Here is a 12,530-nt window from a genome sequence, read left to right as displayed (position 1 = left end):
TTAAACTTTTAAGACGATTTGATAGAAAATCATGGCTAATCTTTTACAACTTATTTATAATTAGTAAAATGTCACTATCTATCAGTGACAGACCACGATAGACATCTAACATATTAGTGAACCACGTATATTTGTGTGTTGGTTTTTTTATTCTTTAATTGTTGATTACGTAACAAACTGGTATCAAAGTCTTGTTAGGTTTTTTTTTTTTTTTTTTTTTTTTTGAAATTTCGCATTTTTTTGACAATTGAAGATGTCTGGCGTGAATGTAAAAATCAACAAATTTATCGGGAGAAACAGTTTTGGTTTATAACATATCAAGATGCGATCTCTGCTAAAGCAGTAGGGGTTGTGGGTACCGCTGACTGGTAAGTCAAAGTAGACTGTCGTGGATGATGAAGAATGACTGACTCTTGAGGAGAAGGCGTTAGGTTTTATGTCCTAAAACACATGGTATGTAAACAATAGAACTTATTCTGAAAGTTCAATAAGGTGTTATTGAATAGATGTATTGCTTAATAGAAATCCAATAAACCTAAAAGTCCCTTGACTATTGGATGAGTACTTGAACTTTATGTGGAGACATAAAGGTGAATCAGGTTCGAGTAAATAGTCAAAATGATCTATAATATATATGAATAAGGTTGGATACCTTATTATGGTAACACTATTGGATGCGGCCTGCTCTATAGTTGTTACAAAGAGTTGTAAAGTGCTACAAACGAAGTGATCCTAATTTGTTCATGTTGGGACATGAGGAGTAGGGATGTCCTTGTGCAAAAGGGTTTGTACAAGATCAGACCACGAAAGCAGTCACTCTTACTTTATAACGCTGTTTACTGTTTAAGACTGACTATTTCAAAGCGATGACCTAGGTAACTTGACCTTAATTCTGAGCTAACTATGAACTCCTGTTTATTTGGAATTATCCTTAGATTTGCATAGGTGAGGGTTGGCTCAACACGCCGGCTCAATAAACTCCAATTTCAGGGGTAAGACTGGATAGATAGCCGGAGACATAGGGTGCAAGAAGAAATTCACTCCTACCTGCTTCTAGGGATAGTAGAGAGGTTGTTTCCTTAAGTGCTAATTCTGGGTCTTGAATAAAGGGCCCCATCCTCTCACTGGCCCAAGAGGGACTCGGTTTTGTTGATTGGATCACAAAATAATTGTTCATTAGGGGATCAGTGGGGACTTAAGGAATAAGAGGTAATTTCAGTGGTAAAAGAGAGATTCGACCCCATCGTTATTACGAACAACCTGTGAAGGGTTGACTTACTAATCATGGTTATATCGAGTGGACATAATATATCTACCGTGAGGGGAATTCAACTATGGGCTTTAGTGGAGTGACCTATTAGTTAACGAATGGGAGTTAGATCGGTCTAATGAGTTTAGCCGATTAATCTTGGATTGTTGGAGCCCTTGATCTGTAGGTCCACGAGGTCCCTCTACTAGCTTGAAAATGGATTAGTTCTAGAATAGCGTGATAAGTTAATTTGAATTGTTCAAATTAGAATCAAACGGAATTGGAGAATATATATTTAAATATGATTTAAATATATGAAGATGGAATTGTGTAAAATTAATTAGAATTATTTAAATAATTATTATTTTTATTGGAAAATTAATTTATGAAATCAATTTTTAAAATTAATAAAATTTGATTTTAGAAATAAAATATGATTTTAAAATCAAAATTAGATTTTGGAATAGAAAATACACAAAAGAAAAAATTGGATTTTTCCAACTTCATCTTCAAAGTAGCTCACAAAGAACTCACCATCAAGCTTCAATAACTCCAAACATGAGCTGCATCCCATGCAACAAATCTTTTTGCATGATAGCCTGCAATATATTGAAGAGATTGGAGTGATTTTGGAGCAATGCAACCGATGGAATTTTAGTTGAAAATTCGGGTAGAAGAAGATGTTCTTCATTTAAGTTGTTGTAGTGAGCATTCTCCAAGTTCCCTTTGATTCCAGCTTATTTTGAGTCCCACAACTCAATCTAGAGCATCAAGAGAATAGTAGAGAAGATCTTGTGGTGGTCTGCACAAAGATTTAGAGGAATTAGCAGCTGGAAATCGAGATTTCAAAGGTTCTTTAAAGGTATGTCTTGAAACCCATTAAATTCTGCTTGAGCATATTTTCATTTCTGCCAAAATTAATCAATTAGAGTGCTTATCGATCCTTGTCGCTTCTGCTGCATGCTGGTACATCCCAATAGAAGACTCATTCGAAGATCATGCTATGTTTGGTTCATGACATCATTATCGAGTTCGCAGATGAAGAAACTGCCGCTGGTCTTTGGTTGAAGTTGGAAAGTCTTTACATGATGAAATCTTTAACCAAAAAGTTGTTTATAAAGAAACGTATGCATCACCTACGTATGCAAGAAGGTACATCTCTATGAGACCATATTGATCAATTAAATAAAATCTTACTAGATTTATGTAACGTAGAGGTTAAGGTTAATGAGGAGGATGCTACCCTAATTTTTTTGACGTCTTTGCCCCCGTCATATGAGACTTTCGTTGACTCGTATACTGGAGGGAAAGAAACTCTGACCTTAGAAGATATAAAGTCCATGTTGCTTATGAGAGAGAACCGTCAGAATGTAGGAAGTTCAGGTATAGAAAGTCAGGCATTTGGGTTAGCTATTACAGGGAGCAAAGGACATAGGAATTCTAGTAAGCAGAAGTCGAACTAGAATAATAAGTCTTTGAAGCCAAAGGGTTCTAGGTCAGATGATGTTTGTCACTATTGTAAAGAAAATGAGCATTGAAAAATCGAATGTCCTAAGATAAAAAGGTATCAAGAAAAGAAGGAAAAAAGTGACAAAAAAGATGCATCTGCCAAGTTGAGATTGATCCTGAAGAAGTCAAGATTGATTGTGAAGGAGATCTAGTTTTAGTTGTGAATGAAGATTCACATTCTGATGATGTGTGGGTTCTTGATTCTGTGCCCAAATAGAGAGTGGTTCTCAACGTATCAACAAATAGACAGAGGGAATGTTAGCATGACTAATGGTACTGTGTGCAAGATAGTTGGAATCGGCTCAGTCAAGATACAAATATATAATGGTATCTTTTACGCTTTAAATGAGGTTAGGCATGTTCCATTAATGACGAAGAGTTTGATATCCTTCAATATACTCGAGAGCAAGGGTTATAGTTTTAAAGGTAAAGGTGGAGCAATGTATGTCTACAAGGGTTATGAGGTAGTTCTGAAAGGCATAAAACGTGGAACATTGTATTTCCTATCAAGTTCCACAATAATAAGTTATGTTGCTATTGTTGAACATTGTATTTCCTATCAAGTTCAGCCAACGGTTTACAAGTCGACGGTAAAGATCGCAAGTAAAGTAATCGGGCGGATGTGGACGCCATTGCCGATTGTGATAGCGACGTTTTTGGTATCGGAAATGATGCACGAACTAATATTTTACTATTTAGGGCGAATGAAGCCAAACTGGGAGCTCACGTGGTTCTTTGTTATCCATGGAATTGTTTTGACGGTGGAGATTTTGGTGAAGAAGATGGTGGGTAAGAAGTTTCGGTTACCGGCGGTGATGTCGGTGCCGATGACTCTGGTTTTCATCTTCTCGACGAAAATTTGGTTGTTTTTTCTGTAGTTCATGAGGTTGAAATTGGACGTAAGAGCGTTTGAAGAGTACGCCACATTGGTCAATTTTGTTAAGAAAGTCGCTTTCTCATTGGTCGGTTGAGTTTTTTTATTATTGTTTTGTCTTTTCATTTTTTTTAATAGGTCAAAGGAAATTGGTTGGGTATTGTATTATTTAGATAATTCTATAAGAACTTTTTGTTTTTCTTTAAGAGGTAAATTTCATGAGAATAAATTTAGGGTAATGTATGTCACATCTCTTTCTCTAACAAACACATCTTTTCAATAAGAATCTCTTTTGTACAATGTAACTATCATTGCATTTTAAAAACCAATCTTCCTCTTATACAAAGGAAACCTACAATGAAAACCAAAGTTAACCAATTAATCTCAGATCGTTGGAGTCCATGATCTGTAGGTCCACCAGGTAATAAGTTAATTTGAAACGTTCAAATTAGAATTAAGGGAATTAGTAACTATATGTGTTATAATTACACATTTAATTTTGGAATTAAACGAAATTAGAGAATTTAATTAAATATTTAAATATGATTTAAATATTAAATTCATGAATAAGGATTCATGTGGTAGAATTTGTGTAAAATTAATTTAATATTTGATATTAAATTAATTAATTATTATTAATTTTATTAGAAAATTAATTTATGAAATTAATTTTGTAAAATTAATAAAGTTTTCAATTTTTTGAAATAAAAATTGATTTTAGAAATCAATTTATAAAACACAAATTAGGAAAAGATTGGAAAATGAAAAGTTGGAAAACTCCATTATCTTCAACCAAAGGAGCTCACTCAAAATCCACTTGATTCTTACTTCAATCTTCCAAGCATGTGTTGCACCTCATGCAACCTCCTTCATTGCATGATTGTTCTGCAATAAATAGAGAAGATTGAAGTGGAAATCGAGAAGGCAAACTATGCAATTCTCGAGTATTTGTTGAAAAACTTGAGAGGTTGAAGAAGGAGTTCTTCAAGTTGCAACAGTGTGTTTCTTCTCCAAATTTCCTCCATCCAAGCTTATTTTGAGTCCCACAACTCAATCTAAGGCTTCAAGGGAATATTAGAGAAGATTTTGAGATGGTTCACAAGAAGAATTAGAGAAGATTTGTAGCTGAATTCGAGATTCAAGAGGTTCTACAAAGGTATTACTTGAAACCATCTTATTATTATCTGAATATGCTTTATTTATAGCCAAAATTGATGAATTAGAATGCTTATTGATCCTTGTTACTTCCGCTGAATGCTGATATACTCCTACAACAACCTCCTTGGCAACTTCACAAGCTGCTACATACTCTGCCTCCATGGTAGAGTCAACAATACAACCTTGCTTTGTGCTTCTTCAGACTACAGCTCCTCCATTAAGGGTGAAAATTGATCCTAATGTAGGTTTCCTAGAATACCTATCAGTTTGAAAATCAGAGTCAGTGTATCCTATAAGGATAAAATCCTTAGCTCCATACACAAGCATGTAGTTCCTCGTTCTCCAAAGATACTTTAGGATGGTTTTAATTGTTGTCCAGTGATCTAATATTGAATTTGACTGATATCTACTGGCAGCCCCACTGCATAGAAAATGTTAGACCTAGTACATAACATTGCATAGATAAGGCTGCCCACACCCGATGCATAGAGGATCCATCTCATTTCTTCAACTTCTTGTAGGATCTTAGGACACTATTCCTTAGACAATACAATTCCATGCCTGAAAGGTAATAAATCCCTATTGGAATTGTGCATCAAATATTTGACAAGCATCTTGTCAATGTACGATGCGTGAGGTTGTTTTATTCTTACAATCCCTGATGATCTGAATCCCTAGAACAAACTGCGCCTCTCCCAAATTTTTCATTTGGAATTGGGTGGCCAACCATTATTTAACATTTGTCAGTAGACCCACATTATTCCCAATCCCAATGAGTAAGATATCATCCATATACACACTAAGAAAACTACTAAGTTGTTAATGATTTTCTTGTAAATACAAGGTCTATCAACATTCTGATCAAAGTCATAAGATTTGTTCGCAGTATCAAATTTTATATTCCAAGACCAAGACGTCTGTTTTAATCCATAAATGAACCGATTAAACTTGTAAACCGTTTGCTCTTGAACTTGTTTAATGAACCCTTCTGGTTGCTGCATATGGATGGTCTCCTCAAGATTACCATTTATAAATGCAGTATTAACGTCAATTTTTCATATCTTATAATCATAATATGTGGAAATGGAAATAAGAATCTAGGTAGACTTAATCATGCCAACATGTGAGAAAATTTTTCCATATTCTATTCCCTCAACCTAGGTATAACCATTTGTCATATCTCATAGTCACAATATGCTTGGCTCTTAAGTAGATCTCTGGCGTCCGATTACTTGCAATATAATTATATCTCTTTAATACAATCAATGTTTAATTGATAACTTAGTTACATAAAATAGAAATGGACATCTTATTAATCTCCCAATCAATTATCTTAAAATGGGTTTTGTAACACAAAAGCATGGCTCATCCATCACCAAACGATACCGAAACCCTCCTATTGCACTTGCATGCATGGCTAAACCATGCAAAAGATCTTCTTCAAGGCCACATGCATGGCTACAAATGACCATGAACTTCAAATTTAATTGGAGTAAAGCCCAACGAGGATTTTTTCAAGTGTGGTTAGCAATTGGCCCACCCCTCTTTTTCAACAAGTATATGCTGACCTGAAATGAGGTCAGCCTTTCATGTATTACCGACCCCTCTCTACAGGCTCCCACGTCGTCCGTTTGTGGGTCAGTTTCCTCCTTTTTTGGGCTAAATGAAATACACGACTCATAATAGGTTAAAAGCCCCCTACAAGTTTCTTGGATCGACCTCTCAGTCCGACTTTTTTTCTTAACTCGACCTTCTTTCATAGTTCGACCTCTTCTGTTAGCTTAAATGGGTCAAACTAGTTGAGGTCCTTCTCTTTTAACTTTGGATCTAAATGAAATACACGATTCATAATGGACTCTCGATTATCTTTATCCTAAGTTCGACTTTAGTTTAATTAAGCCTAGTTTAATTTTACACTCTACATGAAACATAAAAAAATATTTTGTGATCTCCTCTCAATTAGTTAGGAGGTGATTGTGAGTAGTTTTTTTTTTTTTTTTTTTTTTTTTTTTTTTTTTTAAAAAAAAAACTGTTATTTCATTTTAAATTAAAAAATTATCTTCACAATTCACGTTATTTTGTCCTCTTTTTTTTAAAAAAAATATTGTTTATATACTTTTTTAAATGTTCAAAATTTTATTTTATCCCTAATTTTCTCTCTCTAAAGTTTTTATAGTGTTACCTCTAATTTTTTTTAAATATAATTTTCTCACTTCTTTTCCTCTTTCAATGGTTACTCTCCTTATCTCTTTTCCACTCAACTTTTTCTCTCTTTTAATTTTTTTCCTCTCTTAAGCTTTTTTTTTTTTTTTATTATTATTATTCTCTCCAAATTTTTATATCTATCCAACTTTATTTCTCCATTTTGAGTTTTTGTTGTCTCTATTAAATTTCTCCTCTGTCTCTAACATTTTTTTCTTTTTGAAAATTTTCTCTAATTCTCTATTCTTTCTCGCTTAAACTTTTATTTCTCTCTATAAAATTTTCTCTGCCTCTAATCTTTTTCAATCTCCAATGTAATGTTTCTAAAATAATGTGATGATGATTCTAGAACTATATTTGAAAACAAACGTAATCATAATTTTAATTAAAATTTAAATTATGAAATCAATACAAAACTAACTATAATTAATTAATTTAGATCAAAACACTAATCTAAAGTGAATTTCAAACATGCTCCAAGTCAAGTGAAAATGTTTTTTAAAAAATTCATTCAAAATCACTTTTAAAAAGTGTAGAACCAAACATTAAAAATCGTTCTAGGTAAATCATTTTTAACAAAATACTTGTTAATAAATCAATTTTTCCAAAGGCATGTTGGGGAGTGAGTCTGTAGTGTATGTTTTGGAGTGATTTTAAACTGGTCAAAATCATTTTTGTCATTTTTAAAATTACTTGAAAACACACTTTTAACCACTCAAAATTAATTTAGTTTTTAATTTTATATTTTTAAATGCAATTTTCATATCATCAAAATTAGTTTTTGAAAGATTAAAAATATGTTTCACGGTGATTTCTAAAATGACAAAAGTGATTTTAACCATTTTAAAATTAATGAGAAAATGATTTTTGTTATGTGATTGTGAGTGATTTTCTTTTTTAAAAAATCATTATCTCAATTTTAAAAAATCCCCTATTTCACTTTATTTTGTCCTAAATTTTTTAGAAAAATTGTATATATATATTTTTAAAGAGTTTTGTCCATTTTTTGTTCATTCCTATCTAATTTTTCACTCTCACTAATTTACACTCTCTAAAATTTTTATAATATTTATATCTAATATTATTCCCTTTTTTGTTTTCCTTCTAAATATCACTTTTTTCACCTTTTTCCCCAATGGTTTTTAACTCTATTTTTGTCTCTCTCTAATTTTCTCTCTTTAAGCTTTTTTCTCTCTCTCTAGTCTTCTTTTTACATATTTTCTCTAACTTTTTGCTTTTAGATTTTTTTTTCACTTCACTCTTAAGTTTCTTTCTTTCTTTCTCTTTCTTTCTTTCTTTCTTTCTTTCTCTTTCTTTCTTTCTTTCTTTTTTTCTTTTTTTATCTCTGTTATTCTCCCTAAAAGATTTCTCTCCTCTATATATTTAACTTTATTTCTACATCTTCAAATTTTCTTTATGTTTATTAAATTTCTCCATGTCCATGATCCTTTTTTTCCTTTTGAAAATTTTCTTTAGTTCTGTATTATTCTCAAACTTTTATTTTTCCCTATATAATTTTTGTCTCGCATCCTCTTTAATTTTCTCAATCTAAAATATAGTATTTTTTTTATTAATTTGATCATTCTAAAATTACTTTTGAAAACAAACATTAATCGTTTAAAAATACTTTTAATTAAATTTAAATAAGTTGTATAAGTATAGAATCAAATATTAACATAGTTTGTATCACTTTTACAAAATTAATTATAATGAAATAATTTGCCTCAAAATAATTATTTTAAAAGTCAATCTCAAAATATGCCCTTCCAATAACCAAATAAGGGTCACATGTAAGCTTTAAACCGAAAAAATGGCTTATGACCATCACACATTTATCGATCTGTTTTTAGCAAAAATACAATGAATATAATGAAAGAAAGGGGAAAAGAAACTATAGAGAGATGAGAATAAAAGTTACCAACAACCAGGAAATGAAGAAGACGAAACAACACAGAAAGTTAAATCTAGAGAATTTGTCCTCGCATAAAAAAAACATCTTCAATCTTTTGGTAACTATTTTATTTTTTATTTTTTATTTTTTATTTTTAAAAATTAAACCTATAGAGAGTGTTTGACACGCAGGTTTGAAATCTTAGACCTAAGGAATGTTAAGTTGGAGGATTAAGCTGAGAAGCTTAGGTAGACTAGGTTTAAAAAAACCATATTTGGAGTGTAGGTTTTGGAATTCTGGGTTTAAGAAACCTATGTTTGGAGTGCAAGTTTAAGTAGTCTGGAAATAAAGTACAAATTTATAAATATTTAGTTTGTGAAATATTTTCTTGTATTTAATCACCGGTTAGATTTTAGATTAGTTTAAATTTGTCATCTTAATTATTTTAATATAGTTAAGTTTAAAATAAACTAAAAAATTTAGAAGAATATATTTTTAAAAAATTTAGAAATAGAAATTTGACTAAAATTATAATTTTATTTAGTCTATTGTTTTAATAATTTGATATTTTAATCTTACTAGATTTTGAAATAAAATTTCATAGACTTTTGTCACTTTAACTAATTTGAAAATGATAAATTTTTTATACCATAATACGTTGACTTAAAATCGAAATAAACTAGTATTTTAGTATTAAATTCAACGATTGATTTTTTTTTTTTTATCAAATTACATTTGAGGAATAAAAAATTATAAATTTTGAGTTTTAGTTTTTATTTGGTCGCTGAGTTGTTTTAAACATTTTAAAACTTTATGTTTAGAAAACGATTCTAGATCTTCGAGCTAGTTAAATTGACCAAAAAAAAATTAAAATGTTATTAAATTAAAATAGAGCTTTCAAACATATATAGTTCTACACATATAACCTAAATAAATATAACTATACAATTGCGATCTATTGGCATGTTTGGAATGACTTAGAAAAAAAATATCTTTCAAAAATTCATTTTTAATTAAATACTTTTGATAAAAACTCATTAAAATAAAAAAAAATATATACATGTATTGCAATTCTTTCTTAAATGTACTTTTATATACAAATTTGTCTAGTTTGTTACATACTAAGAGTATTAATGTTTTTCAAGGTTGGTTGATGGCGGTTGCCAGAGGTGGCAGTCGGAGGGTGGCTAACGGAGTTGGTGGCAGAAATTTCCAATGTGGGGGGAAGGGGGTTGCTAGAGGTTGGTTGATGGTGGTCAGAGTTGGCTAGTGGTGATTGAAGGTTGACCGACGACGATCACCAAGGTGGCGGCCAGAGTTAGCGGGTGGTGGTCGCTAATGTGGCGGCCGGAGTTGGCCAATGACGGTGGCAGGAGGTGGCGATCGGAGTTGGCCAATGGTGGTTGTCGGAGTTGGTCGGTGGTCGTTGTCGGAGGTGGTGCAGAATTTGGCTAGCGACGTTCGCCAAAGGTGGCTGCCGGAGTTGGCCGTGGTGGTCACCGAAGGTTGGCCAATGTACTTCCTAGATTAAATTAGGAAAAAAAAAGTATACCATGAGTTTGAATAGTAAACACTATTTAAACCTATGGGAAAAGGATGTAAGAAGCCACTAAATCCATGCCTCAAACAAGGGTTGGGCTTAAGATGGCTAACCCATTCAATCCCAACCCTTGAAACAAACACCCCATATATATTACTATCTTCAAATTGTTGGGGTTTGTACCCTAAAGTCTCGTATCCAGTAGTTTGTAGAAAAATTTGTACGAACACTCGTGATGTATAATATAAATGATATTTACTTCATTACTTGATTTTGAACATTTAGATTTTACCACAAACCAATAAACTTAATATCCCTGGTTATCTGTATGTAACTTAAGCATGTATGTGGTGACATACAAGTGGATCATGTCTTGAGTGATAACCAAAATGGTCTATAGTATATGGATATAGGATGGAAACCTTATCCTGGTAACACTATAGATGCGGCCCGCTTTGTGGAATGGTCACAAGTGTTGTGACTTGTCACAGATGGTCTGATCTTGATCATTCGTGTAGGGGACATGCGAGCGGGAGCGTCCTATACAAAGAGTTTATATAAGACCTGACCACGAAGTGTTAACGTCTCGTTATATAACACCGTTCATAACTGAGACTTCATTTCACTAGGATGACCATAGGTAACATGACCTTAATACTGAGTGAGTTGGGAACTCCTGCCATTGAGGGTGGTCCTTTGATTTGCATGGGTGTGAGTGGCCAGAATGCCGACTCAAACCTACCATTTTGGGGATTCGTTTGATTTGGGAGCTGGGAATTCAACTACACAAGATGGAATTCACTCCTTCCTCAAGGCAGGGGTAAGTAGATAGATAGCTCTCTTAAGGGCTGATTCTAGGGCTTGAACGATATGGAGCCACACACCTTCTCATGGCCCAAGAGGTGTTCACACATAGTAGGACTATGTTGTATTGTTCATTAGAGGGATCAGTGGTACTTAAGGAGGAAGATGTAATTACAGGGGCAAAACAGTAAATTGGCATGCTGTAATTATGAGCATCTGTGAAGGGTCATCGTACCAATGATTGGTTATATCCAATGGACATAGAAATATATATATGGCAAGAAGAGTTCAACTGTCGGTCTTTAGTGGAATGCCTGGCAGTTAACGGATGGTGGATATCGTGAGTAAAGTGTTTAATCAGCTATTCATGAACGGTTAGAGCTTCGTGCCATAGGTTCATAATCCCCTTGATAGCTTGGATACAAGTTGAGAGTCAGGTTTTGGGTCAATTTGAAATGTTCAAATTGACAAGAGGGAGTTCGATTATATATGATATAATTGAACGAGTTAATTAAATATGATATAATTAACTTTATGTATAAAATACATTAATTTGGAGGAAATTGGATATAAATATGATTTATATCTAGTAGAAAAAAAATATTATAATTAATATATGATATTAATTTATAAGTTATGGATGTGATAAGATCACATTCATTGGACGGTTATAAAGGAAATGGGAAGGCGCCTCTTCGTTCTTGTTGAAATGTCTTGAATCTGTTTGTTGGCGCTTTGAACAACCAAGTATGGGGGTCTCGCTTGGGTTTATAGTAGTGTGATATATAAACTCTCTAACTCTAGAGGCACCGATTTGATGTAATTTCTGAAAACATTCTCTCAAATAATATTGTTCTCTTTCTGCCCGTAGACGTAGCTAATACACTGTTAATGAACCACGTATATCTATGTGTCGATCTTCTCTATCTCTACGTTCCTTTTTGTGTTCTTTAATTGTCGTTTCGTAACAAACTGGTATCAGAGCCTTGTTAGCATTTTTTTTTAAATTTCGCATTTGTTCGACAATTGAAGATGTCTGGCGTGAACGTAAAGATCGACGAATTTACCGGGAGGAACAGTTTTGGTTTATGGCAGATCAAGATGCGATCCCTGCTAAAGCAGTAGGGACTGTGGGTGGCGCTGACGGGTAAGTTAAAGATGGCTGGTGTGGATGACGAAGAGTGGCAGACTCTTGAGGAGAAGACTCATTCAATGATCATGCTATGTTTGGCTGATGAAATCATCATCGAGGTCACAGATAAAGAAACTGCCACTGGTCTTTGGTTGAAGTTGGAAAGTCTTT

Source organism: Benincasa hispida, chromosome 10 (assembly GCF_027475165.1).
Source record: "Benincasa hispida cultivar pf3 chromosome 10, pf3_genome.v1.1, whole genome shotgun sequence".
Classification (NCBI taxonomy): Eukaryota; Viridiplantae; Streptophyta; class Magnoliopsida; order Cucurbitales; family Cucurbitaceae; genus Benincasa; species Benincasa hispida.
The sequence above is the reverse complement of the archived record's forward strand: the minus strand, read 5'-3'. Positions refer to the sequence as shown.